Source organism: Sus scrofa, chromosome 6 (genome assembly GCF_000003025.6).
Source record: "Sus scrofa isolate TJ Tabasco breed Duroc chromosome 6, Sscrofa11.1, whole genome shotgun sequence".
Taxonomy (NCBI): Eukaryota; Metazoa; Chordata; class Mammalia; order Artiodactyla; family Suidae; genus Sus; species Sus scrofa.
This window is the reverse complement of record NC_010448.4, coordinates 92657527-92684512: the sequence shown is the minus strand read 5'-3', so window position 1 is coordinate 92684512 and position 26986 is coordinate 92657527. Positions and strand designations below refer to the sequence as shown.

Genomic DNA, 26986 nt, shown 5'->3' with positions numbered 1-26986 from the left:
CACAGCCCTAGTTCTTTGCCTTCATAGCAACTATTAAAATTGTATGATAATATTATTGTTAGAATAATTACTTGTCTCCTCTCCATCTTCTCCATGAGTGCAGAGTCTTTGCCTGTCTGGTTCCTCACTGTATCTGCCACACTGATGTTCAAAAAACTATGTTTCAGGAGTTCCCATTGTGGCACAGTGGAAACAAATCTGATTAGTATCCATGAGGATGCGAGTTCAATCCCTGGCCTCATTCAGTGGGTTAAGAATCCAGCATTGCCGTGAGCTTGGTGTGGGTCACACACTCGTCTTGGCTGTGGTATAGGCCAGCAGCTGTAACTCTGATTCAACCCCTAGCCTGGGAACTTCCATATGCCACAAGTGCAGCCCTAAAAACAAAAACAACAACAACAAATATATATATGTGTTTCAAATGACTGCTATGAACCAAAGTACATGGCTTCTCACCAAAACACACACCAGCAGTCCCACACAGGTGCCTAGTGACACACACACACACACACACACACATGCATGGAGCACATATGCCACACTGACACCCACATCCACCACACACAGGGTTATAGAGCAATACACCCCACCCTCCCCACACACCATGTACTCACAGACACGCACGTGTGTACACATGTGAAGTCACCCCCGGGTATCATATGTGCACAGTGCCATACACTGTCACGTGAGTGGTCACACCCGCAGCCGTAGTCACAGACTCACACACAGACACTAGCACACAGTGCTGCTCACATAGGCTACCACCCACACATAGACACAGCCTCACACTCGTACACTCTCAGCAGCTTCCGGTTGACATCCAGAGGTGGCTTCTAAAAGCCTCAGGGCTGGGACAGCTCTTCTCAGCTCCTGGATGTGAGGCGCTCCCCAGGGCCCCCCAGAGGCCTTGAGCCCCTTCCAGCACACTCTGTCCCCTCCCAGCCTGACCATCTGCCCCCCAGCCCCTTCCATCCCAGCACCCAGGCTGTAGGTTGGAGGCTGCAGCAGATGTGAGAAGCATGACCGAGGGTGGATTGGACCCACTCAGCAGAACTGTTTACTAGCACACCACCACAAGCAATTATTTGGTCTCACACTTTTTTATGTATTTCCATATGAAATTGCTCATTCTGATTCTTGGGAAGAATTCAAATGAGAAAATCCCACAAACAATGAAACCGGCTGGGTAATGAAAAGCCATTGTCATTTCTCGGCCTCTGAGCCCTTCTCACCCCAGAAAATAGGAACTTAATTACACACGGGAGTCTGGCGTTGCAATGGGGGTGATGGGAAAACCAGAATCAGAAAGGGATCTACATGTGTGTGTAAGCATGTTGTTTGTGTGCTGGTGTGTGTGTGTGTGTGTGTGTGTGTGTGTGTGTGTGTGTGTGTGTGTGTATCTATCCCACTTTCCTTTTTCCTTTTCCTTTTTACTACATAATAAACTCCCCTCCAAAATGAGTGGCTTAGGGAGTTCCCACTGTGGCTCAGTAGTAACGAATCCAATTAGTATCCATAAGGAGGCAGGTTCAATCCCTAGCCTCGCTCAGAGAGTTAAGGATCCAGTGCTGCTGTGAGCTGTGGTGTAGATCACAGATGTGGCTCAGATCCTGTGTAGCTGTGGTGTAGACTGGCAGCTGCAGCTCCAATTCAACCCCTAGCCTGGGAACCTCCATATGCCACCAGGTACAGCTGAAAGAAAGAAAGATAACAAAAGCCAACAAGGCCACGAAGGGTGCTATGTGGGAGGCAGTGTCCTGAAGTGCTATACACAGACTAAAAAGAAAAAAAAAAAAAAAAAAAGAGTGGCTTAAAACAACAATCATTCCATCATGGCTCACAGTTTGGAGGGTCGGAAGTCCAGGCTGGGCTCGGCTGGGTCACTGCCCTGTTCCCTGGAGCGGGCGCAGAAAGAGTGCTTTTCAGCTGGAGAACAGGGAGGTCGGGAGGCTCCAAGATGGCGTCCCTCACACACGCGCGGTTCCTCGGCCGGGCTCGGGAAGGCTGGGCTCCGCAGGGACCTCTGACTTGAACAGGCCAGTCCCGGGTTATCCGACTTTTCACCTGGTGGCTTGGGGCTCCTGGAAAGTTCACCCGGGTTGGGGGAAGCAGTAAGACGTCTCCTGGCCTAGCCTTGAGGTCACAGCCCCTTATGTCCGCCATGTTCCACGGGTCAAGCAAGTCTCTAGGCCCAGCCAGGTTCTCAGGGAAGGAGATTAGCCTTCACACCTGTCAAGAGGGAAAGGGGTGGAAATTCAGCAGCTACTTCTAATGCGTCACTGTGTCTATCACACTCCGGAAGTCATCACGGTGTAGTGGGAAGACGCTGCATTTAAGAGGGCCTTAGAGACAGGTTTGGACCCCAGCGCCTCTACTCACCAGCTGCGTGGCCTTGAGCAACTTAACTAATTCCTTGGAGCCTCAGTGTCCTGATCTGTCAAAGGCTCTTGTGAGGACTCGTAGGTGAGGTTCTGGCAACAGCATCAATGAGTATCTCCTCTATGCCAGGTGCCCAATGCACATGCATTTCCTGATGCTTTCCGCTGCCCTCCTGCCCCCAGTCACACACTTTGGGTGATTCTTGAGATGGGGGAGGGTGGGTAGGAGAGACAGACCCTCTTCTGAGGCCCTGACAGCCTCTGCAGTCACATCAGAAGCCAACCCACAGCAGCCTGGCTCCTGCCAGCCTCCTGATGGTCCCATCTACTCCCGTGCCAAGGCCCAAGGTGAGCCCTGGAGCCGCTGCCATCTGGTCCAGCTGGGCCAGCGAGAGGCAGCTTTCTTCGCCAACTCAGGGGCGGCCCTGGCTAACAATGGCGTTAATTTTTCATTTGTTTGTTTGATTTTTCTGCAATGGATGAGGAATGTTGCAACAACATCTGGAGCCGCCCCGGGCAGAGGCATGCAGAGTGGTAGTGGCAGCAGTGACAGCTCAGAATCTAACTCTCTCATGGCATGCACAGCCTCACACCCACACACATACACAGACGTGTACACATAGCCATGTCTGCATGTACACGCCTACATGTGGATGTACGCATATCCTGTCCACTACACGAATATGCCATGTATATGTGTGCCTGTGCACACACGTGACCATACGTGTGCATTCACACCTATGGCCCATACATGTGTGGGCATGCCTACATGCACAGACAGACATGCATGTATCCACAAACACGCAGGCTCAGATGCGCAGGCTTACACATGCATGGTCATGGCCACATCTCTAGGGCTGAGCTAAGGGCTCCTGGTTCTGGGCTGGAGCTTGGGAGCACCATAGCCCCAAGGAGGTCCCCTGCAGCCCAGTGAAAGCCCAGCCTGACCTCCAGCCTGGTGCAGGAGCCCCGTTCCCTGCCCCTTCCACTGGGGACACAGGGGAGGTGCCCTGCCCCATCCCGCTCCCTCCCCAGGCCTGGTCCCACCCCAGAGCCAGATCACAGCCTACCCCTGCCCTGGGGCCTGATGTGAACATCTTCTCTCTCCACTCCAGGAGCCTGCTACCACAGACCCCAGGCTTAGAGACAGGGGCACAGGGACAGTCACCTCCTCTCCCTGGACACTTTTCCCCAGGTGTAAAATGAGAGGGTTGACTAGACAACAGCACCCCAGCCCTCGGGAGCCCTCTCTCATACCACAGCCCCTCTCAGCTCAGGCCCAGGGGCGCCTCTGCCTAGAGCTACAGGGCTGAGCCCCCACATCTGTATGTGCCTGGGTGTAACTGCACACGTGCTTACATTCACATCTCTGTGCTGCCAGCTCTGCCTTTGAGTGTCCATGAGTGTCTGCACATCTGTCTGCAAATATCTGTGAATGTCTGTTCATCTGTGACTCTGTGTGGGACTCTGCATTTATAAGTGTGTCTGGTGTGTTTCTATGTGCGCGTTTGTGTGCTTCTGGGTCATTGTGTATCCTGGTGTCTGTGGATGGTCTTATCCATCTGTGTGAATCAGCAAAATTGTGCACATTAATGTATAGGTCTGTGTATGTGTGTCTCTGTGCTTTTATACATATGTCAGTGTGTCTGTGTGTGTCAGTGGGTCTTTATATGTGTGAGCCTGTGTGTATGTGTGTGCAAGAGAGAGCGTGGCTGATGTGTCAGTGTGTGTGTGGGTGTGGGTGTTGGGAGCAGGGCTGAAAGCAGAAGGTGGGCCAGTGTCAGGACCTGATCACTGGTTTGTCCCCAGCTCCAGATCCAGGTGGGCATGAAGCAGGCAGCAAGAGAGAAGAGAGCTCCCCAGACCAGAATTGGGTCTGTGCCCAGTGCTGCAATGTGACCACAAAGGCCAGTAAGGCAGGGGGGCAAGTCTGTGTCTCTGAGGCCCCCCACCTGGCAGCAGGCAATGGGGAAAGCCTCACACTTTGTTCCCTGTGTGCCCCCTGCTTCTTCTGTGGGTCTCCCTGTTGCCTTCTCTTGTGGAGGCTCCTCTGGACCCTTTCCCTGCATGTAGGTGTCATCGATCAGCTTTATCCTCTCTCTCATTCATCCTTTCCTTGGCAGTGTGTCCATATCTCATGCACACACACGACACACAGACCTTGGCCTCCATCCTCCTCATACCCCTTGTGAAACACTGGCACACATTTCCCTGGGTCTCCATGATTACTCTCCTTCTTTCCCCCTCCCCTCATCCTCCTTCTCCTCCCAGTGTCGGAAAGAGCAAGGTCCATGTCCTAACAGCCACAGTTTATGGATTGCTAATAACAGAATCTAATGGGCAGCATAGGATTTTTTTTAAGTGCAATATTATAAGGATAGACTAGTGTCGTCTGAAACCCAGGGCAAAACCTCCAAAGGACTATAAAGCTGATGGGAGCCCAGAATGTTCTCTCTTCATCTTCTCTCCCCTCTTCCTTCTCTTTCAGCTTCTTCATGCACTTGACTAACCAAGGATGGCTGCCTCACCACTCCTGAGCTCAAAGAACAACTTCAAAGACTAGCCCAGACTGATCAGTATCAATGATTCCAAGACTTTGAGAGAGAAAATATGAATGGCCAAGCTTGGGTCAAGTGTCCACCTCTGGTCCAATCAGCAATGGCTGGGGGCAGAGTCACATGGAAAGATGGCTGCCAAGCCCCACCCTTGGGTGTGCCCAGCAGGTCTCAGACAAAAGATCTCAGGCAATAAGGTCATTGCCTGGTGGGGTGAGTGAGGTACCCAGAATCAGCCATAAGGGTCCTGCTGGCACTAGGATATACAGGCCTGGATCTCAAGAGTGCAGATGACAGTGGGTGCTAGGGACTGAATTGCATCCCCCTCAAAATTCCTGTATTGAATTCATAGGGCGAATGCTGACCCCCAGTGTGGCTATATTCAGAGATGGGAACTCTAAGAAAGTAATTAAAGTTAAATAAGATCTTTAGGGTGGGAACCCGATGGGCCAGAAACTTGATCTGGGACTTCTAGTCTCCATAATTATGAGAATTTCTGTCATTTAAGCCACACGGTCTGTGGTTTTCTTTTGTGGTAGCCTGAGCAGACTAATATAGTGAGTATATCCATTGAGGAGTCTTCAAAAGGTAAGTGATGTTGAAGCTAGAAGAGCCCATGAGATCACCTAGGATGAGGATGGGACCAGGGGGGCAGCCCGCACAATGAGTCTAGTTTTTTCTTTGTGTGTGTGTGTGTGTGTTGTGTGTGTGTGTGTGTGTTTGTCTTTTTAGGGCCACACCTGCGGTATATGGGAGTTCCCAGGCTAGGGGTCAAATCAGAGCTGCAGCTGCCAGCCTACACTACAGCCACAACAATGCTAGATCCGAGTTATGTCTGTGATCTATACCATAGCTCACGGCAATGCTGGATCCATAACCCACTGAGCAAGGCCAGGGATCGAACCTTCGTCCTCATGGATACTAGTCAGATTCGCTGCCGCTGAGCCACAATAGGGACTCCGCACCCTTCATTTCTGATTGGATCTGCTGAGCCCCAGCTTAGTGGCCCCCACGTGCCATGTCACCTCTTCCCAGCTTCATTCTCACCTCCACCTGTCCTGGCCCCACCTCCAGCACATCACCATCTAAGAAATCCCCCACTTTGGGGCCAAAGATAGTGATGCTCATATAAACCCCAGACGCAGATCTTATTAACGGCGTGTGGAGCTCCAAACCCTGGTGAGAATGGGAAGAAAGCTTCTTTCACCAATCGAACTGGCCATTGTGTGTCCTCCCTTTAGATAAAGCAAAGACACTGAAAGAGGCAGGAGCACAGACTCATCAATCCAGGCCCCTCCATTATTTTTTGCTCCAAGACACAAAAAAGGCCTCTCAGCCTCAGAATCTCTAGAACAGACGGGCTGATGGTATACTTTCAACATAATCCCAAGAGCACTCACTTTAAAGCATGTGATCACTCCAGCCTCAGGTTAAGAACTAGGCTCACTGGTTTGCTGGGAATCAGACCGGCAGCTGACAATAGTTACTTTAGCTGACATTTAACAAGAATTTAGTATGTGTCAAATACTGTGCTAAGCACTCTACAGGCATCTTCTCATTGAATTTTCATACCCTCTCTTTCAGATAGGTCTTAAATGCCTATTTTTGGACAAGAAAATGAAGGCTCAAAGCTTAGATAACTTGCCCAAAGACCACCTGTTAATTAGGGGCAGAGCTAGGATTCAAATAGAAAGTCTCTCCAAATTCAAGGCCAGAACTCTGAACCTCTGTGCCCTGTCCTTGCTACCAGGACACATGTCTGTGGGTGGAGCAATGGTCGAGGATAACTGTGTGGGACTGAATGGCCTGCCCTCTGTCACCAGCAGCTGACAACTACAGGTACAGAAAAGACTAACCAACCCCTATGGGAACAAAAAAGTTCAAGATTCTTCCAGAGTCTGTCTTCGCATACTCAATACTTCTGCACCGTCCAGTTTCTGCTCTAAGTCTGTGTCCCCAACTAAACTGTAAGCCTCTAGAGGGCAGGACTCAGGACCCCCTTTTCACCCACATTCCCCAGGGCTACACAAAGTAAGGACACAGTACAAACTATCCACGTGGTTGTCTGCTGGTTGGTTAAGTGAGGGGCAGATTGGTTGGGGTTTAGACTGTCAGTTGGTTGCTTGGATGGTGAGACAATCAATTGGTTGAATGTCGATGAGCTGGCTGGATGGTATCAACGTGTGGGGTGAAGCCAGGGCACGCTCCCTGAGTGGGAATCTTACTACCTGATCCCAAAGGGAGTTTTCTTGGGGCTAGAAAAAATCTCCCCAGGAAGAAATATAAACTCTTCAAATGCTTCTCTCTTCTCCTTCCCCTGCCCAAGCCAGGGCCTGCAACAAGGATCAGGGTGGTCCTCCTTCCCCCTCATCAGCCCCAAACGGCCCATGAAGAAAACCCGTTCCCTTGGAGGGGCTTTGAGTAGCCCACATGGTCACCCCTAGGAAGCACATGGGTAGCTGGCTGTCCTTGGTTGAATGTGTGGACCACAGCGCGGCTTCCTAGAGGCTGGGATGCCGCAGTGTAGAGAACAGGGAGCCCAGTGCTTAGGAGCAGCTCTGCTCATCCTGCCCAGGAAAAAGGTCATGTGCTCCGATATGAGTAATTAATTTTCTCCGAGCCGCGTTGAAAAGGTTAACCTGATTTATGGGACGCAATTGAGTGTAGAATGGGTTGTGTATCTTGTAAAAGGCCCATTCTGGCATCTGAGTCTATAGACTCGCCCACGGCTGGGCATCAGCTGGGAGCTGGCCCTACCTTTTATGCCTTTATGCGGAATCCACAGGAAAATCCCAAAGAGAGCCCCACTTGGCCAGGAAATTGCTTCCTGCACTCCAAACCCTAGGGAGGGGTCACTAGTACAGGCAAAAGTGGGGGTCTTCTGCTCCTGTCACAGCCCCTCACTCAGCTGCAGCCTCAGCCTTGATCTGCATGCAACTCAGGAACCAGGAAGAAAATCTCAGCACTGGGCTTGAGTTCTGAGTCCAGGACCAGGCTCCTCTACTTACCCTCTGGCTTTGGTGCTGAGATACACAGTTTCCCCATCTCTAAAACTGAGTAAAGATTCCTTGCCCTTTCTCCCTCCTTCTTGCCTTTTACTAGCTGTGTGAGCTTAGGCAAGTTACCCAACCTCCCTGTGCCTCAGTTTCGTCATCTATAAATGGCAATAATTATAATACCTATCTCATATTATGAAGTTTACATGTGTTAATATTTGTAAGAACTTAGGACAATGTCAGATCATGGTATATGGAGCGCAAGATTTGTTAAATAAATGAGTAAAGTCTTAAAATGAAAGATGACCAGGAGCTTAGATGTCTGGATGTTCTCAGGAAGGTGTCAGGCAAGGCCAGTCCTGGCCAGCACTGTCACCTGAGCCTTGGCTCCCAGCTTAGCAGGGCACCAATGGTCCTAGGGCTTCAAGGACATACTGGACTATGTTGGACAGAAAGGGAGCTGATGGCGATGGAATGTTATGGCAAGAGATGTTTTCTTTTTCTGGTGTCTGTCTCTCCTCCCCAACCATGTAAGTTCTTTTCATCCAGAGCCAGCCAGGAGTCTGCCCATCCAACCCGAAGATGCTAGTCTAGCACCACCTAGTGGAAAGACTGAAGTCAGCATGGGGGTGGCTTCTGAGCCCCTATTTGTGAAGAAAAAGAAGCGAATCTACTTTTAACCTATCCTCCAGCCAGGTGCTGGAAGGGGAAAAAACTCTCCTCTAGAACTCTTCCTGAGAAACTGCTCCAGCTGAGAGTTCTTCACTTTGAGCCTCTGTGGTATATAGTGGTATAGTATTTTACAGAAGATTGGTAGTATGTTACACAGGTCTGCATGATATATCATGTGTGCTTCTATATGTCTACATAATTGTTGATTAAGTGGGTTAATAGGTATGAAGAACTTATCCCAGTGCCTGTACTTAGAAAGCATTTAATATATGTTTATCATCATCATCATGCATGTACATCAGCACGTACTGTGTCTGAGGGCTCATGTGAATGTAAACGTACAGATTGTTTACATGCTTATGTCTTTGTTTACAGATGCAAGCATCTGTCTATATGTGTACCTAACAATGTGTATGTCCTTATGCATGTATATATGTTTATGGATATAAATATGTTTGTAGGTCTGTGAGCACAGAGTACACGTGAACGGAGAGGTGGGAATGTTTATACGTTTCTTTGTACTTATGGATGTCTTTGGGTATATTTATGTACCTTTATGGAATAAAGCGCCTGTGTACTAGTCTTCTATTACTGCATAGCAATACCACAAATTACCACAAACTTGGCCACGTAAAACAACACCAATTATTATCTCACAATTTTTGTGGGTCAGGAATTCAGGTAGAGCCTAAACAGGTAGAGCATAAAATCTCACAAAACTGCAATTAAGGTGTCTTCTGGAGCTGTGAGCTCTTCTGAGGCTCAGGGTCCACTTCAAATCTCATGTGGATGTTAGCAGAATGTTTCCTTGTAGCTTATGGCAGCAAGCTTGTTCAAAGGCAGCAAGAAAACCTCTATTTCTCTGACTTCTAGATCTCTTAAGAGCTCACCTGATAAGGCCAGTCTCACCCAGGATAATCTCCCTTTTGATTAGCTCACAATCAACTGATTAGGGACCTTAATTACATCTGAAAAATCCCTTCGCTTTTGTCATAAAATATAACTTAATCATGGGAGTGATATCCCATCATGTTCACAAGTCCCACCTATTCTTAAGGGGAAAAGATTACACAGGGTGTGTAGACCAGAGAGTAGGACTCTTAGGGGCCAACTTAGAACTCTATCTTCCATAAAGTGTACGTGTGTGTATTTTTTTTCTTCTTGGTTCAGTATATACACATGATTGTATACAGAGGTGCATATATGTGTGCATCCATGTATGTGCTTCTTCTCTGGGCTGTATTCTTCCCAATGGAATTGCAGATTGCTTTAATAAGATTGAGAGACCTCACAAGGCCAGAACTACATACTCCATCCATCCAAGGACTTTGTTGGTTAAGATTTCAGCTCTCCCACTTGTTGAATAGGGTCTGTATTATCAGCCGACACCCCATGCCCATGCAATGTCAGGTCCCCATTTTATAGATGCTTAATTATCATCATTATATCATGGGCTCACACACATGCATGTACATGTGTGCACGCACATGCACGTACACACACACACACGCACGCATGAATCACTATGTGAGGCAGTGTCCAGGAATAGATCTCATTCCTGCTCCTTGAGTAAAGCCACACTCCCCCTTCTCCAATTGGCCATGTGATAACAAAGTCACTGCTCTTTGCAAAAGGAGGTCAGGTGGTTGGACAACTCACCACCTCCCCTGACCTGAGGTCCTGCTTGGAACCCATGTGGTCCTATAGTCACAGGTAATGGGCCTCATGTCCTTATAAGAGCATTATCTAAAGGGAATATTAGCCCCAGGGGATGCTGGACCCTGGGTGAGCTGTGGCTAGAAAGTTGCCTGTGGCCAAGTAGGTTTGTGAAACCCTACCTGCTCTTAACACCTCTTGGAATCTTTGTTAAAAGATTAGCACAGCAGAGGCTCTGGGAAGGCCTGTGAGAAGGAGACCTCTCTGCCTTGGTTTAACCAGCACTGCCCAAGTTTATTTGTCCATACACCCATTTTTCTCTAAACACATTCAACAGAACACACTTTGGGCTACATGGTTTTAAGCCATACTTTGGCTTCCTGGCAGGCTCATGGCAATGATTAGAGGGATGCTAGTGTATAGGAATCCCAACCATGTGGAACTGGTCCGGGAGGGGAAGCAGGGAACCTAAGGAGATGATTTCACTACACGTGCAGGGGGATGATCAGCCCAGAGGCAATGGGCCGTGGACATGGGGACCCCTGGATCCTTCAGAGGCCCTGGATTCAGAAGACAAGTGGCTGCTGACAAAGGAGGTTTATGCCTCCAAACCTAGGGTGCAAACTGGAGGCCACAGTCTGAGATCATAGGCCTGGGGAGCATCCCCAAAGACATGGCTTAGGGGTCAGGACAAACTTTGTCAAAGCAAAGGACATTGTATCTCAGACCAACTGCTTATAAGCTGTGTGACCCTAGACAAACCGCTTAGATTTCCTGAGGCTCAGTCCTCACATTTTCAAGGCTATGGCTCTCTCATATGGAACTGGCGTTAGAAAGATGATAATCACTTACACAGAATTTTCTATGTGCTCAGGCACTGTCCTGAGTGTTCTATCTGTGCCAACTCATTTAATCCTAGCAACAACCCCATAAGGTCCGTACTGTGATTATTCCCATTCTGCAGAGGAAGAACCTGTTACAGAGAGGTTAGGTGACTTGCCCTATGTCACAAAGCTAGCAAATCACAGAGCCAGATTCAAACTCAGGTGGTCTGACTTACAGGCATGGCAGGAGTGACATTCAGCACAGAATGTCACTTGTTTACTAAATAAGTGCCAACTATTACTAGATCCTGGTCTACAGTTGGTGGAGTGGTTTCTCCAGACTCTTCCAACCAACAGTCTATGCCCAAGTGAATAGCTAAGGCGAGATGGCTCCTGCCACTAAGGCACAGGCAGGAGAACATCCCTGCTCCTTATGGGACAGAAGGGTGAAGGGAGGGATGCAGTGGCTGAGCTGAGCCATCAGAGGCATGTAGGGTTAATTTGCTGCATGCAGAGAATAATTCTGGGGGTGGAGCTGTGAGCCAGAGCCAGGGGTACTTGGGGTTGGGAACGCAGGCACACATCTGTGCATCTCCCTGTCATCTCGAATTTCATATTTACTTCTGTTGATGAGATTTCGTTATGCTCGATTACAATTCATAGACTCATGTTTCCAGATTTTATGCATCAAAATGCTCTGATTTACAGAGTCACCCTAAGCCTGACACTGGCCCCCGAAGGTGCCGTTTCTGAGCGTGGGCACTGAGGCTTGTCCTGGGGTCACACAGAGGCCTCATTTCGGGTTCAGTGCCCTCTGACAAGCCTCAGGAGGAAGACGGCAGGGTTGGTTAGAATACCAGACAGCCGTGTCTGGGCCATGCATGGGGGCAGAGAAGAAACAGAACTGTGCGGGCAGCCACCTGCCAGCCACGGATAGGCCTGTACTGACCCTATGTCTTGCCTTACCTGCTTCTTCCTGCCCCTCCTTCAAACCCCTCTCATCTGGCTCTGAGACCCTCTCTTTTGCTAGCTTTGAGGATGCAAGGGTTGCTTCTAACCAGTACAATGTGGCAAAGGTGACAGGCTGTCACTTCCGTGATGATACTACAGAAGATAGTTCTATTGGTTAGAAGCAAGTCATCGTCCCACCCACACTCATGAGGAGGAGTTTATGCGAGGGCATGAATTCTAAGAGAATGGGATTATGGAGGCCCCCTCAGTGAGTGTCTGTCACACAGTCTTCAAAGCAGCCTATGACGTTGGTAACACCACCCCCATTTTACAGGAAAGGAAACTGAGTTTTATCAACATTAAGGACATTGTCCAAAGTCACCCAAGTAGAAGAAGACAGGTCTAGGTCTTGAACCCTGGTCTGCTTGCTTCCATAACCCAACCTGTTCACTGCAAGACAATCCCATGAAAGGAAAACCAGAGGAAAATGCAAGCTCACCTTCTTGACAGGAGTCTGGGACTTTCACAGAGGGACTGTGTACCAACCCTCTTATGGGACACTGGGTTCTGAGTCTGTTTGGGGAACAAAAGAGGCATTCAGATCTTTGGTCATTGATCTGACCTTGACACTAAATTTCTCTGGAGAAGCCAAGACTGCAAAGGGCTAGGAAAGCCCAAAGCACCCAGGGTTGGGGCTATAGGGGATGTCAAGCCCTCTATGTGGCAAGTCCCTGAAACTAGGGAACATTTCACCCCACTCTCAGGCTACTATCTTAACTATGACCTCAAGAATGGGCCCCTGTAACTTTGCTGACTTGGAGTGCTTGCCAGGGACAAGATTACATGTCTATCCCTTGGATTCCACCTCCTTATCCGCATTTTGGGTCCCCCAGCAGATCCCCTTACCTCTCCTGCATAGGTTTGAGGACCTCTGTGAAGGAGGGTTGCCTTGGAGGAACTGAGGATAAGTCGCCTCTTCTGGGGCCTATTTTATGCCTTGGTGCATGTTAGCTTATTTAATCCTCTCAACATCCTTCAGGGTAAATATTATCATTTCAAGTCTACGGAGAAGGAAACTGAATCTCAGGGTAAGTAATTGCCCAGAGTCATGTAGTTGATAAGAATCAGGACTCATACCCAGGTTTGTCTGATTATCAAACCAGTTCTTGTTCTACTCTACCAGTCACCTCTTTCAGGTTCCTCTCCTCTCACCTTTGTCTTCTCTATCCAGGTTCAAGGCTTCTGTTCTTTCTGACTTACTCAGAAAGGGCTCAATGCTATTCTGATCTCTGGGATCCCTCTCCCTTACACTCATCCATTTTGGGGGGAACTTGAGTTTGTCTCCTCGGGGTAGAATTCCTCCATACACTCCACTTGAAGCCAACCAACACAGTTTGTACCCTAGTGGTGGATCCCTATCTTCGTCACTGGTCTCTGTCCATGGTGCTAATCTGTATTTCTCCAATCCCAAAGCCCAACTAGGGATGTCTTCTTGACTCTAAATATGGTGCCAAAGTCTGCCCTCCAGCCTCCTGCATAACTGGCCTTTGGAATTCCTGCTTATCCTCCTATCACCTGCTGGACTCCATGCTTGAGTTCCTGATTCAGCCAGTTATTTGTTTTTCTGGGATCCAAGCGTTGCCTTCACAACTGGCATGCCCCAAGGAGACCTGCAGAACCACTTGGCTGCTGAACTTGGGACCCTCTCCCTAACTTGAGCCACTGGCACCTTACCACATCTGCTCCCACTATAGGCAGCTTACTTGGTTCAAATTGGCTCCCACTTGGTCATCGCCCACAGGCCACATCTCCTGCTGCGGTCCCTCTCCCTTATCTCCTCAACCCCATTCTTGTGGGTATTGTCCAGTCCTGTGTCTACTTCTGATTCCTCTATCAAAAGTTTTCACTGTCCTTCATCACACTATGCATCATCACGATCACATTATAATTATCATCTCATCTCCCCTATCACTGCCAGTGCCGCCATCACCTGAACTGTCACCACCAATAAAAAGGTCACTTTCATTACAATCCCCCCAAACCATTATCACCTCTAACTCCACCACAAGCATCACCACCTGCCTCTCCTCATACCACCTCTAACAACAGCATAACTCCAACCCTGCAATTCACCTCCTCGTCCTTACCACTCTTACTATACCCATCACTACCATCACCAACGTCATTGTCACTTACCAAAGCCTTTGTTAAGCCCTGAATCAGGGCCCAGATATCTTCCTTAGGAACTGAACTAGTTCCCAATCGAATTGAATTGAAGTTAGAAAGGCAGAGATCCCACTCTCAGACACTTCGGCAGGGGGTGGGGGGGAAGCTGACTTGTCATTAAGCCTAGATTCGTTTGCCCACTCCTGTGCTGCCATCCCCAACACTTTCCCGCAGCCCCCCAAGGCTTTCTCTTTTAAAAATGCCTTTCCTTTCTGATGCCACAGCCACCCTCTGTTCCTGTGCCTTTCTGGAAGGCCATTGCTCAAACACGAAACCTCCTCATGCCCAAATTCTCCCTTACCTAATTCAGAAGCTATTTCTAAGCCAAGCCCTCCTGATCCCAACTTTTACTACCACTTCCAGTCTTTCCTGGAGCCCAGGGAAAGCTGTGCCTCTGCCACCCCCACCCTGGGCAGCTGAGAGTCTGGCATTGATTACCAGCCCCATAATTACCCTGCAGGCACTGGCAGGGATTTCAAGGCTGATTGACTTCAAATGAGAAATCCATGGGGATTCGGGGAGGGCGGGGGACCCTTGGCTTTGTGGGGAGAGGCAAGGAGGAAGCTGCCCTCACCTGCATGGGCCTTTGTGTCTAGAACCACAGCTTTGACAAGGGAGTGGATACCTGGAAGCCTCACCTGGAAGCTGTGAGCTCTAGCCAAGCCAGGCCCCTACCCATAGGCACATTAACCCTGAGAGAGGGCCATCTCAAGGGAACCCAGACAGGCTTGAAAAAGAGGAGGAGGCTGTAGGCACCTCTCCAGAGTACACAAATTGAGGGCCTCTCCTTCCTGGGTCCCCGGGGGGGAAGCTGGAAGGTTAGGATGGAAGTTTTTGAGGAGTGAGTGGCAGTTCAGTACTCAAGGCATTGAAAGAAACTGTTCCTGGGATCAGAATTCACAGGGGACGCCCCCTGGGGAACACCTTCTGAAAAGAGACAAATGAATCTGCATCCTCTGATCCCACACACATTTACAAGCCCATGAACTTACTCCAGGCACTGGCACACTCACACTTAATGTTCATGAACTCACTCACCCATCTCCTACATCCATGCACTCACAAGCTCAGGCACCTTTGTGTGCAGTCACACACACACACACACACACACACACACACACAGGCACGTCTCCCCCATGCTAACATACACGAGCACACTCCATGCCATTCCACACTCCCATCCTCCCACACATATATAATCACCCATCTTCAAGCACACTTTCATGTGCTCAGAAGCCAAATACCCAGAAAAAAAAGGGAGAGACATCACCTCCACACTCATACGCTCCTTGAGAAATTGCAGGAAGAGGTGAGGCACTTGTTCTTTCCTCCCTCTCCCCCCTTGTGGAGGGGTTTTCATTTAAAAGTTGCCCGAGCCCAGGCTTTCAGATTACAGTCTAGACTATATAGGTTTCCTAAAGATAAGGCTGAGAAATTGATTTCAATTACCAAAGTGGAGAGGCTGCCCTTCGCAGCCTCCTGAACGGAGCATTAACCCTGGAGATCCAGGAGCTGGAGGAAAGGAATCTGCCACAGCAGGCGCACAGGGAGCCCTTGCACATGAACTTGGAGCTCACACTTACACACACTTACACACCACATCTCACTGGCACCAGCTTGGGCAAAGAGCCCAGGCCTTTAAGGCAGAGGCCCAGGTTCCAGCTTTGGTTCTGCAAGTTTTATGCCATGCGATCTTGAAGACTTGTCTTTCTCCTCTCTGGGCTTCTCTCCTTGGACCACATTTCTGCTCCCAAGGGCTCAGGAAGCCTGGGCTCTCTCCTGCTGAGCATCCTTCTCTGTTGAGACTGTCAGCTCCCCAGGAGACCTAAGCAGGCACTCAGATGCCCTCAAACCCAGTGTCGCCTCCGCAGGGCCCCCCAGCTTAGCATGGGCATCCCCCCCATACGAGAAGCTAACAGGGTCTGCTTAGGTAGAGGAAGCATCATGACCTGCTACAACCAGCGACTCTGCAGTCCGGTGTCCTCTTCTTTTCCTTTTTTTTTTGTTTTGCTTTTTAGGGCCTCACTTGCGGCATATGGAAGATCCCAGGCTAGGGGTCAAATTGGAGCTATAGCTGCTGGCCACAGCCATAGCAACACCAGATGTGAGCCACGTCTGCCACCTACACCACAGCTCGCAGTAACATCGGACTGCTGACCCACTGAATAAGGCCAGGGATCAAACCCACATCCTCATGGATACTAGTCGGATTTGTTTCCACTGCACCACAATGGGAACTCCTTGGTGTCTTGAAGGATTTTTTTCTTATGCACATAAAGAAAGTCCTACGTGGGTATCTTAGTTCTCTAACACTGCCACAGAAAATTACCAGAAAATTAGCAGCCTATTGAAAATACTATGTATTATCCCATCACAGGTGAGACGTCCAAGATGGGGGTTGGCTAGGTTCTCTACTTAGAGTATCATGGGGCCAACATCAAGGTGCTGGCCAGCAGAGCTCTTAACAGAAGGCTCTGAGTAGAATTACTTCCAAGTTCATTCAGGTGTTGGCAGATTATAGGACTGAGGTGCCCACTTCTTTGCTGGTTGTTGACTTGGAGTCATCTTCAGCTTTTAGAGGCCCACGTGCTCTGGGTCATGACCTCTTCCATCTTCAAAGTCATTAAGTCCTTCACACACACCAGGGCTCTCTGCCTTCTGCTTCTACTGATTTTAAGGATCCATGTGATTACACTGGGTTCACCCAGATAATCCAGGACCATCTCCCTATCTAAGCTCATTTGATTAGTAATTTTGTTGTTGTTGTTGTTGTTGTTGTTTTGCTTTTTAGGGCCACACCTGCAGTATATGGAAGTTTCCAAGCTAGGGGTCAAATCAGAGCTACAGTTGCCAGACACAGCCACAGCCAAGCAACATGGGATCTGAGCTGTATCTGCAATGACACCATACCTAGGTACATTACACCTAGCTCACAGCAAGGCTGGATCCTTAACCCACTGAGCAAGGCCAGGGATTGAACCGGTATCCTCTTATATACTAGTCAGGTTCGTTTCCACTAAGCCATGACAAGAACTCCAAAATTTATATTAAAAGAAATTGTAAAGAATATATTACCTCATGGATACTATGGTTCATAACCCACTGAGCCACAACAGGAACTCCCTAGTAATCTTAATTGTACCTGCAAAATCCCTTTTGTCATGTGACATAATATATCTGTGGACATAACATCTGGACAAAGGTCATGGGGCCAAAATTTTGTCTGCCCCAGTGGATCAAGTAGCTCTCCTAAGTGGCTCTCCTCCAGGGGAAACTGAGGGATCCTGGCTGTGCTGCCATCCTCAAGCTGTGGCCCCCATTGTTACCACAGATAATTGCTAGTAAATTTCATGGAGAGTTTTCAAGGGCCATCTTGGAAGTAACCTACACCAGTTCTGCCCACATCTCATTGGCTAGAACCAGTCACGTGGCCCCAACTTAACTGCAAGGGAAGCTGGAAAACATAAAGGCTATTTGGCTATTTGGAGCACACAGTTTGTCCCTATCACAGGACCCAAGCTCTAAAGACTCAAAAGGCAGAGGACTGAAAGGTATAGAAGAACCTGCCATGTTGGTTCTCGACAAAGAGAAGCAGCAGGCAACTATGTCTCAGAACGTCAGTCTTGGGTTCTCCTTTCCAGAGCCCCCCCACTGGGCTTTGCAAAAGTGTACCAGTCTGCCCAGATGCTGAAGATCCCTGAGCTGGAGGGAAGGAAGCCACCCCAAGCATTGTCATCCCCTCCTGCATTCAGGGATGGAATATGAGAGACTTACAAACTCAGGGCCACACAGAACACAAGATGGAGTTGTAAGGACCTCCTTGGAGCACCTAATGTGGAGTTTCTAGGAGTTTCCTGACAGTGCCAACCCTCTGGGGAGCCCAGTGGGATCTTCTCAGAGAGCCAGGTTGGCCCTGCTGTGGAGGATCATTCTGTTGGCCATGACCACTTCTCTTCTCTTCCCTGTGCCTTCTCCAGGGTCTTGATGGGCATGACCTCTTCTCTCTTTATACTTCCCACACCCCCCATTGAGAACTGATGACAAGGAGCCCACATCTCACACAGATGTGTGGATCAAACAAAAATGTCTTGGGGAAATGCTTCTCTATAGTCCCAGGGTTGACATTCTTTAGTAGAGGGACAGGGAGGGAAAAAAAGGCCCAATCCTCTTCCACTCCAACATGACCTGGTTTTCTTGGGATATGAAGCATGAGGATCACCATAGCTACTGTGAATAACCCAGTTAACTAGAAAGCTCCCCATCCATGACCCAACCTGCTCAGCTAAATGCAACCCAAAAGACTCTCCAAAAACAAACAAACAACAAACAGAAAACTGAGTCATGGGTCAGAACATTCAATGATCAGCAACATCTCAGTGGGCACATTTTGAGGCAGATCAGGGCAAATGATTTGGGTTAGAAACTGGAAACAAGATTAAGACATATAAAACCCATTTGGGGGAGAGCTGGGTAAGTGATTTGAGGATAGAACCCCCAGCTTTAAGGTTCCTGGGCAGCTGTGAAGGGAGATTGTGATGGAGAAACCCAATCATGAGGAGAAGACACAGGTGGTGGTTATACTTGCAAATGAACCCTGAAATCAGTCACAGAGGAAAGTTAGAATAACAGGCAAGAGACCGGCAGACAGCTCTCAGGCCAGACGATGTTCTTTTTGCTGCCGAAATCAACTGAATATTTTAAACTCCCTTCCACTGCCACAGAAGATGTTCCAAGGCAAAACCCAGGAGTCATTGCTTTGGGAAGACTCTGTACAATCACAGCTAGACATGGGAATAAAATCCACAGGAGTAAAAGCACAGAAGTGGTGGACTCTGAGCAGGGGAAGCAAACACAGTCTGTACTTAAAGGCATGGTCTTAGCTTCTTCACCTCCCACCCCAGACTCCGACTCCCCGCCCCACAAAAGTAAAGACTGAGATAAGGATTTGCACGCGAGTAGTTTATTTGGGGCAGTATTCCAGGGAATAGGAGTGGGAGCTGGAGAGGAGGATGAAAATCCAATATATAAGGGTGTATTATCAGACCAGCCACTGCTCTGGGCAACTGGGGCTCTACCCCACTGGGGCGTTCTGAGAAACACTTCAAAGAATTATCCACCTGCAGATGGAAAAAGAGAGTATTTAGCCACCAGCTCCTGAGCCCCACTGATCAAGGGCTGCCCCACAAGTGGCTAATTCCCTACGGTGGTGTGCTGGTAAACTGGCCCTTGATTTGCAGCATTTGACAAGTCCCATGGTATAAATACTCCCACCGAGGCTGAGTTCAAGCTGCACATGGCTAAACACCCAGCTAGGACATTTTCTGCATATATAACAATTGGGTCTTGCAAGGCAGTTGGAGGTGGCCCCAGCATGTCACTGACCTACACTTCCAGGTTTCACATATGCGGCTACTTATAGTGTCCCCATAAGAATCTCCAGCCCTGGGGCAGAAAGGGAAAGACACGGGGTACCACTCCTCAAGGTGCAGTGCTGGGGCAAAAGCTGAGCCAAGAGATGGCGAGCAAGGCACAGGAGGGGCCCCAATACAAGATTATATCTGAACAAGAGTGGATAGAGGGGCAGCAAGGCCCCCTGCCACAAGCTTCTCAGGGAGCAGCCAGGCCTTTTCAGAAAACACTTAGAAAAGCAGAAACCAGCCCCCCACCCACCCCAGGGAGCCAAGAAGAGGAAAGGGAAGATTACCCAGGGTAGAGATACCCTAGTGAGGAGAGGCTGATGGTTATGGCCAAAACCACACTGTAGCTACATCCATGGGTAAATGGCAGGGGACGCTGATCCATGCACACTTAAATTAACTTAAAACTCAACATGGCTTATGCCCTTGGTGGGATCAGTTCTCCACTCTTTCTTTTATTACCTCAATGGCATTCACTGAATTATTAAATTATCTCCAAAAACCCAGCTCTCAACGAAGTACCAGCATTGGTCCCATTGAACAGAGCAGTGAATCCGCCCCTCGTGGGGTGGTAAGGAAACAGGGCCACCCTGCAAGCATAGTCAACTCTCCCCAGGCCGCTGCTCACATTTCCTTCAATTTCCATCCCTGGACCCCCGTAGCAGGTGGGAAAGGATGGTGGGCAACACCAGAGCTCCACAGGCCTCCCAGAGCAAGGCAGAACAGGGGGGTTATCTTCATCCCTCCAGGCTGCTGTAACAGAAGATAACAGACTGGTGGCTTATAAGCACCATTTATTTCTCAGAGGTCTGGAGGCTGGGAAGTCCAAGATGAAGGTGCCAGCAGATTCTGCATTGGTGAGGGCCCAATTCCTGGTCCATGGATGGTTATTTTCTCACTGTGTCCTCATGTGGCAGGAGAGACAAGAGGGATCTCTTTCATAAGGGCACTAATCCAACTCCTGAGGGCTCCACCCTCATGACCTAATCACATCCCAAAGGCCCCGCCTCCCAAGACCATCCCTTGGGGATTAGGTTTCAACACAGGAATTTGGAGGAGACACAACCATTCAGTCTACAGCAATGGCTCCTCCATCCAGGCCCAAGATCTTGGAAGAATGGTCTTTGCTTCATCTGTCCTCCCACTGTGGGCAGGCAGGGCCATCATCAGAGTCACAGAATGTCAAATGTGCCACCTCCTGTCTTAGAGCTGGATGTGAAAGACCAGAGGAGGGACAGGAGTCACACTGGAGAAAGCCAGAGGCAAGTGTCCCATCCAGGCCAGGCAGTCATAGGGGTCATGAAGGTGGATGGCTTGATATCAGTCAGGGCAGCAGGTGACAGAAGTGGAGGGAGCAGGACACATCCCGGTGTCAATAGCCAAGTTCACGGAGGCCCACGAGATAACAGATATCAGAGAGAAACTTCTTAGGAGCCCAAAGAATGCTGGCAATAGGGTCTTCCAGGTGTGTTGGGGGCTTTCCCATGTGGGCACTCACCTTCCCAGCTGCACCAAGGACTGTCTTCTAGGCACTTTTAGGGCCCAAGAGCAGGGCAAGTGTGGACATGGAATCCAGTTCCTTCTCCTGAAGCCCCACGAGAGGAGCTCCCTCTGAGAGCATTAATGGTCATGGGAACAGAGAGCCGAGAAAGCTCCCCTGACCTCAAAGAATACATCTTAATGGTAGAAATTCAGGCAGGGTTCTTGCCATTCACCCAGACTCCCCACCGCACATGGCCAAGGCCAGGCTGCCAGGGATGGGGGTGGATGGGCAATAAAAAAGCTTCAGCTCAGGCCCAGCTGGGCCCCCTCTAGAGCCTTCCTCAACTTTCTTTTCTTTTCTTTTTTTTTGCTTTTTTTTTTTTTTTTTTTTTTTTGCTTTTTTTAGGCCGCATGTGCAACATATGGCAGTTCCCAGGCAAGGGGTCAAATCAGAGCTGCAGCTGCCAGCCTACACCACAGCCACAGCAATGCAGGATCTGAGCCAAGTCTGTGACCTACACCACAGCTCAGGGCAACACCAGATTCTTAACCCACTAAGCGAGGCCACGGATCAAACCTGCATCCTCGTGATATTAGTCAGAATCATTACTGCTGAACCACAGCAGGAACCCAGAGTCTTCCTCAGCCTTAACAGTCCTCCTCTGCCCCTGAGCCGACTGGGTCTTGGGGGGACTCTGCCCACAGCCCTGGGAGGGGAAACAGGAAGGTGAAGGGAGAGCCCGGAGCCAGGGAGGACGCAGTGTTCCCTTTCCGCTCCTCTGCGCCTTAATTAAGTGCTTTCATTTCCCTCCTTCCTCTGCACACAAGCCCGGCTGAGATAAGGCATTGATCCCCTCCCAGAGGAGGAAGAAGCCAGCGGGAGGCCCACGGTCCTCTCTTTGTGGAACAAGATGGATGGCTTATTAGCAAGCCCTTAATTGTGTGGTTTGTAACTTGGGGAAGTTCAAAGAGAAAAGAAGGGAAGTCTGAACTGGGGGCTGCCTAGGGGTCCATTTCTCCCCTCCAGGAGGGTTCCACTCAACATCCCTGACCCGAGAGCCCAGATCAGCCCAGCCCAGCCCCACCTAGGGGGACACCGAGGGATGCTGTCCATGAAAAGGACCAAGGACATCACACATAGCCAGAATGACCCTCTGTGGTACCCTATCCAGCCAAGGACCGGGCCCTGAGCTGGGAGTCCGGAGACCTGGGTATAGAGACCAGCTCTGCCACTGAGACCCTGATCAATCTTACTTCTCCGGGCCTCAGTTTTCCTTTTCATCACATGAGAGGGTTGGCCTGCATCCAAGGTGTTTGAACTAAGTGCGGGGATTGTGTGGTGGGAGGCAGGGGGCATCAAAGGGGAAACCAGAGCCTCAGCCTCTTCAAGGCCCATTTATACCTTTGTGTATTGGAATTTCATCTAAGCTCTGTGACACTGGACAGATGATTTCACCTCTTTGTCTCCATGGCTTTAGCCCCAAAATAGGCAGGATAATCGAATCAGAATTGTCAGCACTAATATAGTTCCCAGCACATAGTAAGAATTCCATCATGATTACTTCTTTTTTTCTTAAATGATTTGATTCAGTCTCACAATAGCTCTAGGTCAGATTACTGTCCCCATTTTAAAGGTGAGGAAGACTTGGCTTAGAGCAGTGAATGGTCTTAATAACACACACACAGCTGCCTCCAACAGCCCAAGGCTGAGACATCCTGGGGGCCTCCCCTCCAGGGCTCAGAAGGGAGGGTTGGTGGTCTCTCATAGATGCCTCCCAGTGCTCACCAAGGGGGAAACACTGACCCCACCCAGCTAGAGAGAAGCCATGTCACAAAAGTAGATGTCAACCTACTCGGATGCTAGGTCACTTCTTGACTCGTTCTTGTGAAACAGGAAAGCAGGTGCCCTGTCAGTATTCTTAGTCGACAGCCACACTGGGAGGAGAGGCAAGAAAGCAGCATTGTAAATCTGTTTGGTTTCAAAAATCAGAGTCCAAAGGTCCAAATGTTCTTCCCCAAATGCCGATATTGAGACGCAAGACAACCGAGTTTACGGCAAGGGTTTTCAAAGTGGGTACCATAGAATCCTACAGTTTCTTAAAGGCATTTTCAAGGTCAGCCAGGATGTCACTAAACTGGGCTCTCCTAATCCCTCCCAACTCCCCAGCCCACACTTCGACAAGGACATCATCATTTTATCTGTTTTCTGCTTGGGGTTTCCATCTGAGATTTCCCTTTCTGAAAGATTTTGGGGTTTTTTATTTATTTATTTATTTTAAAGTTTAAAAAATCCCCATTGAATGGGAAAAGCATGGAAGAGAGGGCTGGACAGCTTAGTTCTAGCCCCAGCTTTGTTCTGTGCACCTGGGCCCCTCCCTTCCTCTCTGTGTACAGAGGGTCAGGTGAGCCTGTTTCCCTCCGAGGGGCACTTCCAGCTGCGGGTCTCAAGTCCAGCTTGACTCCCTGGGCTGCTCGCCAAGGTGAGAATGAGGCTGAGGGAATGGGAGCCACACTCCCCGCAATCTCCCCCAAAGTCATCAGAGGACTAATAAAGCCTGGGGTTGTGTCTTCCTCATATCACGCTGGAAATACTGATAATGGCTCGCCAAACAGAAAAACAATTCTCCTCTCCTTCTGGTGGGAGAAGAACTAGGGAAATGAGGCTGCTCGTTAGCTAGGCCTGCCTGAGATGTCTCCCCACCCCCCCCCTTCAGGATGGCTTGGAGACTTGGACTAAAACACAGATGAGAGATAACGCATCTGTTTGCATTTAATTTGAGGCTGAAGTTCACAGCTCTTAAGGATGGAGAACTGCATTCTGATATCCAGAACGAGGACATAGGCGGTGGAGGCGTGATCACTGCCTATAAGGGGCAATAATTATAAATCAAGGGCTTCTCCCTAATATCTAGGTCCCTTCTGTGTTTCCCTAGAGATTAGAGCTCTACTGGGAAGTCAGGGCAGGGCGGCTGATTGAAAGGGGCATTGTTGAGGACTGGTACTTCCTAGACCTCCCAGGAAATCTGTCCCCATCAGTGATGGAACACATGGCTGCCCTGTGTCGACTGCCTGCCTTACACTCAACCCAGAGCTCAGAGCGCTGGAGACCATACCTCAATAAATCCCCCCAATAGCCCTGAGGCAAAATGGGGACAGTGGAGGCTCCCTTTTACACTTCTAAGCCATTAAAAAGAACAAAAAACTGTTATTTGCAGAAACATGGATGGAACTAGATAGAGACTCTCATACTAAGTGAAGTCAGAAAGACAAAGACAAATACCATATGATATCACTTATATCTGGAACCTAATATACGGCACAAATGAACCTATCTACAGAAAAGAAATAAACTCATGGACATGGAGAACAGACTTGTAGTTGACAAAGGGGAGGGGGAGGGAATGGGATGGACTGGGAGTTTGGGGTTAGTCAAGGCAATCTATTGCATTTGCAGTGGATAAGCAATGGGATCCTGCTGTATAGCACAGGGAACTATATCCAGTCACTTGTGACGGAACATGATGGAGGATAATGTGAGAAAAAGAATGTATGTGTGTGTGTGTGTGTGTGTGTGTGTGTGTGTGTGTGTGTGTGTGTGTGTGTGTGTGTATACATACATATATGTATGTATGTATGACTGGGTCACTTTGCTGTACAGCAGAAATTGACAGAACCTTGTAAATCAACTATAATAGAAAAAATAAAAATCTTTAAAAAAACTGAGGCTCAGAAAAGGTTAGTAATTTGCCCAAAGTCACAAAACTTGAAGCCAGACTCTAACCAGATCTGTCTCACTCCAAAGTCCACAATCTATGCTCTTAATGTTCCTCTATTGCCTCCCAAGATTCAGAGTCCATAGATAATGATGGTGATGATGATGATGATGATGATGGTGATGGTGGTGATGGTGATGATGGTGATGGTGATGATGGTGATGGTGGTGATGGTGATGATGGTGATGGTGGTGATGGTGATGGTGGTGATGGTGATGACGGTGATGACGGTGATGGTGATGATGGTGATGACGGTGATGGTGGTGATGGTGATGATGGTGATGATGGTGATGATGAACTTGTTATTAACTGAATGCTTCCTGTTTGCCAGGCACAACGTCTCTAAGTGTTTTCATTAATCTCATCTATTCAACAATGTGTGAGGTAAGTAAAGACTACAGTCCCCATTTTGCAGATGACAAAACTGAATCATGAAGAAGTTAACTACACAAGATCACACATCTAGTTAGGAATGAAGCTGGGATTCAATAGTCTACAGTTTACCCCGAGTGACTATTTCCTGTCAATCTGATGGCCACTGGCTGGGGAAGGGCTGAGCTGGGGCCATGGGCAGCCAACACAGCTGGTACTGCACATCCTCTTGCTGATAGGCAAGGAGGTAGAACTGTCCTCTTAGACGAATAATGGGGAATTTAAAAAGAAGTTTTCACTCTTCGCAAAATATAGCAGACCCTGCTTGCCAAAGAGAGGGGGCCGATCAATACTTGATCCACCCTGAGGTCTAACTCCTGGTATCTGGAAAAACAAAATGGCCAAGAACCTTCACACCCAGAGCAGGTGCAGCCAAAGGCTATGCAAGTGTTTACTGGAGACGGAGGGAAGGAGAAGAGCGTGGGGCTGTATTAAAGGCTGCCAGGCAGGGCAGGGACTCAACTACAAGGGACCCGTAGATTCCTTTGTGGAGAAGATGGATGAGGACCCAGGAGCAGAGGGGAAGCAGAAGAAGATGGACCCCAGCAAGCCCCGCAGAGTGTGAAGCCCTGTCCAGACCCGAGCGATGAAGGCATTTTACTGTTCCCCCTCGTCTCCTCCCCCATCCCTTCCCCCAGGCCTGGAGGGGTGATTACAGCAGCCATGTCCCCATCACCTCCCAGCTGCCCTAGCTTCAGGAGGAGAAAGATTTGACTTTGAAGTCCATTTGAAATGGGGATCTGCGACTATACATTCTAATTTGGGATTCAAAACCTGTTGCATGCCCGAAATGAGTAGAGTTGATTTACAATGTGTTCATGTCTGCTGTGAGCAAAGTGATGCAGTTATATATATATATATATATATATATATATATATATATATATACACATATTTTTATATTCTTTTCCATTATGGTTTATCTCAGGACATTGAATTTAATTCCCTGTGCCATACAGTAGGACCTTGTTCTCTATCCATTCTATACGTAAGCTAACCCCAAACTCCCAATCCTTCCCTCCCCCACCCACACTCCCCCTTGGCAATCACAAGTCTGTTCTCTGTGAGTCTGTTCCTATTTCATAGATAGGTTCATTTGTGTCATATTTTTTTTTTTTTTGGTCTTTTTGTCTTTTTGTCTTTTTTTTGTTGTTGTTGTTGTTGCTATTTCTTGGGCCGCTCCCGCGGCATATGGAGGTTCCCAGGCTAGGGGTCGAATCGGAGCTGTAGCCACCGGCCTACACCAGAGCCACAGCAACGCGGGATCCGAGCCGCGTCTGCAACCTACACCACAGCTCACGGCAACGCCGGATCGTTAACCCACTGAGCAAGGGCAGGGACCGAACCCGCAACCTCATGGTTCCTAGTCGGATTCGTTAACCACTGCGCCACGACGGGATCTCCTGTGTCATATTTTTGATTCTACATATAAGTGATATCATATGGTACTTGTCTTTCTCTGTCTGACTTCTCTTAGTATGATAATCTCTAGTTGCATCCATGTTACTGCAACTGGCCTTATTTCATTCTTTTTAATGGCTGAGTAGTATTCTGTTGTGTATATATATATCACATCTTCTTAATCCATTCATCTGTTGATGGGCATTTAGGTTGTTTCCACGCC

The 26986-nt window shown here is 48.8% G+C and overlaps 1 long non-coding RNA gene across 1 annotated transcript in view; it reads right to left on the bottom strand.

Annotated features, from left to right (window-relative positions):
- LOC102167570 overlaps positions 1-26986 on the bottom strand; it is a 207618-nt gene that overhangs the window by 70850 nt on the left and 109782 nt on the right. Inside the window, exons 3-4 of the long non-coding RNA XR_002344972.1 lie at positions 12532-12605; positions 1842-2229 (exon numbers count right to left, since the gene is read on the bottom strand). This is a non-coding gene — a long non-coding RNA (uncharacterized LOC102167570). The remainder of the gene's footprint in view (positions 1-1841; positions 2230-12531; positions 12606-26986) is intronic.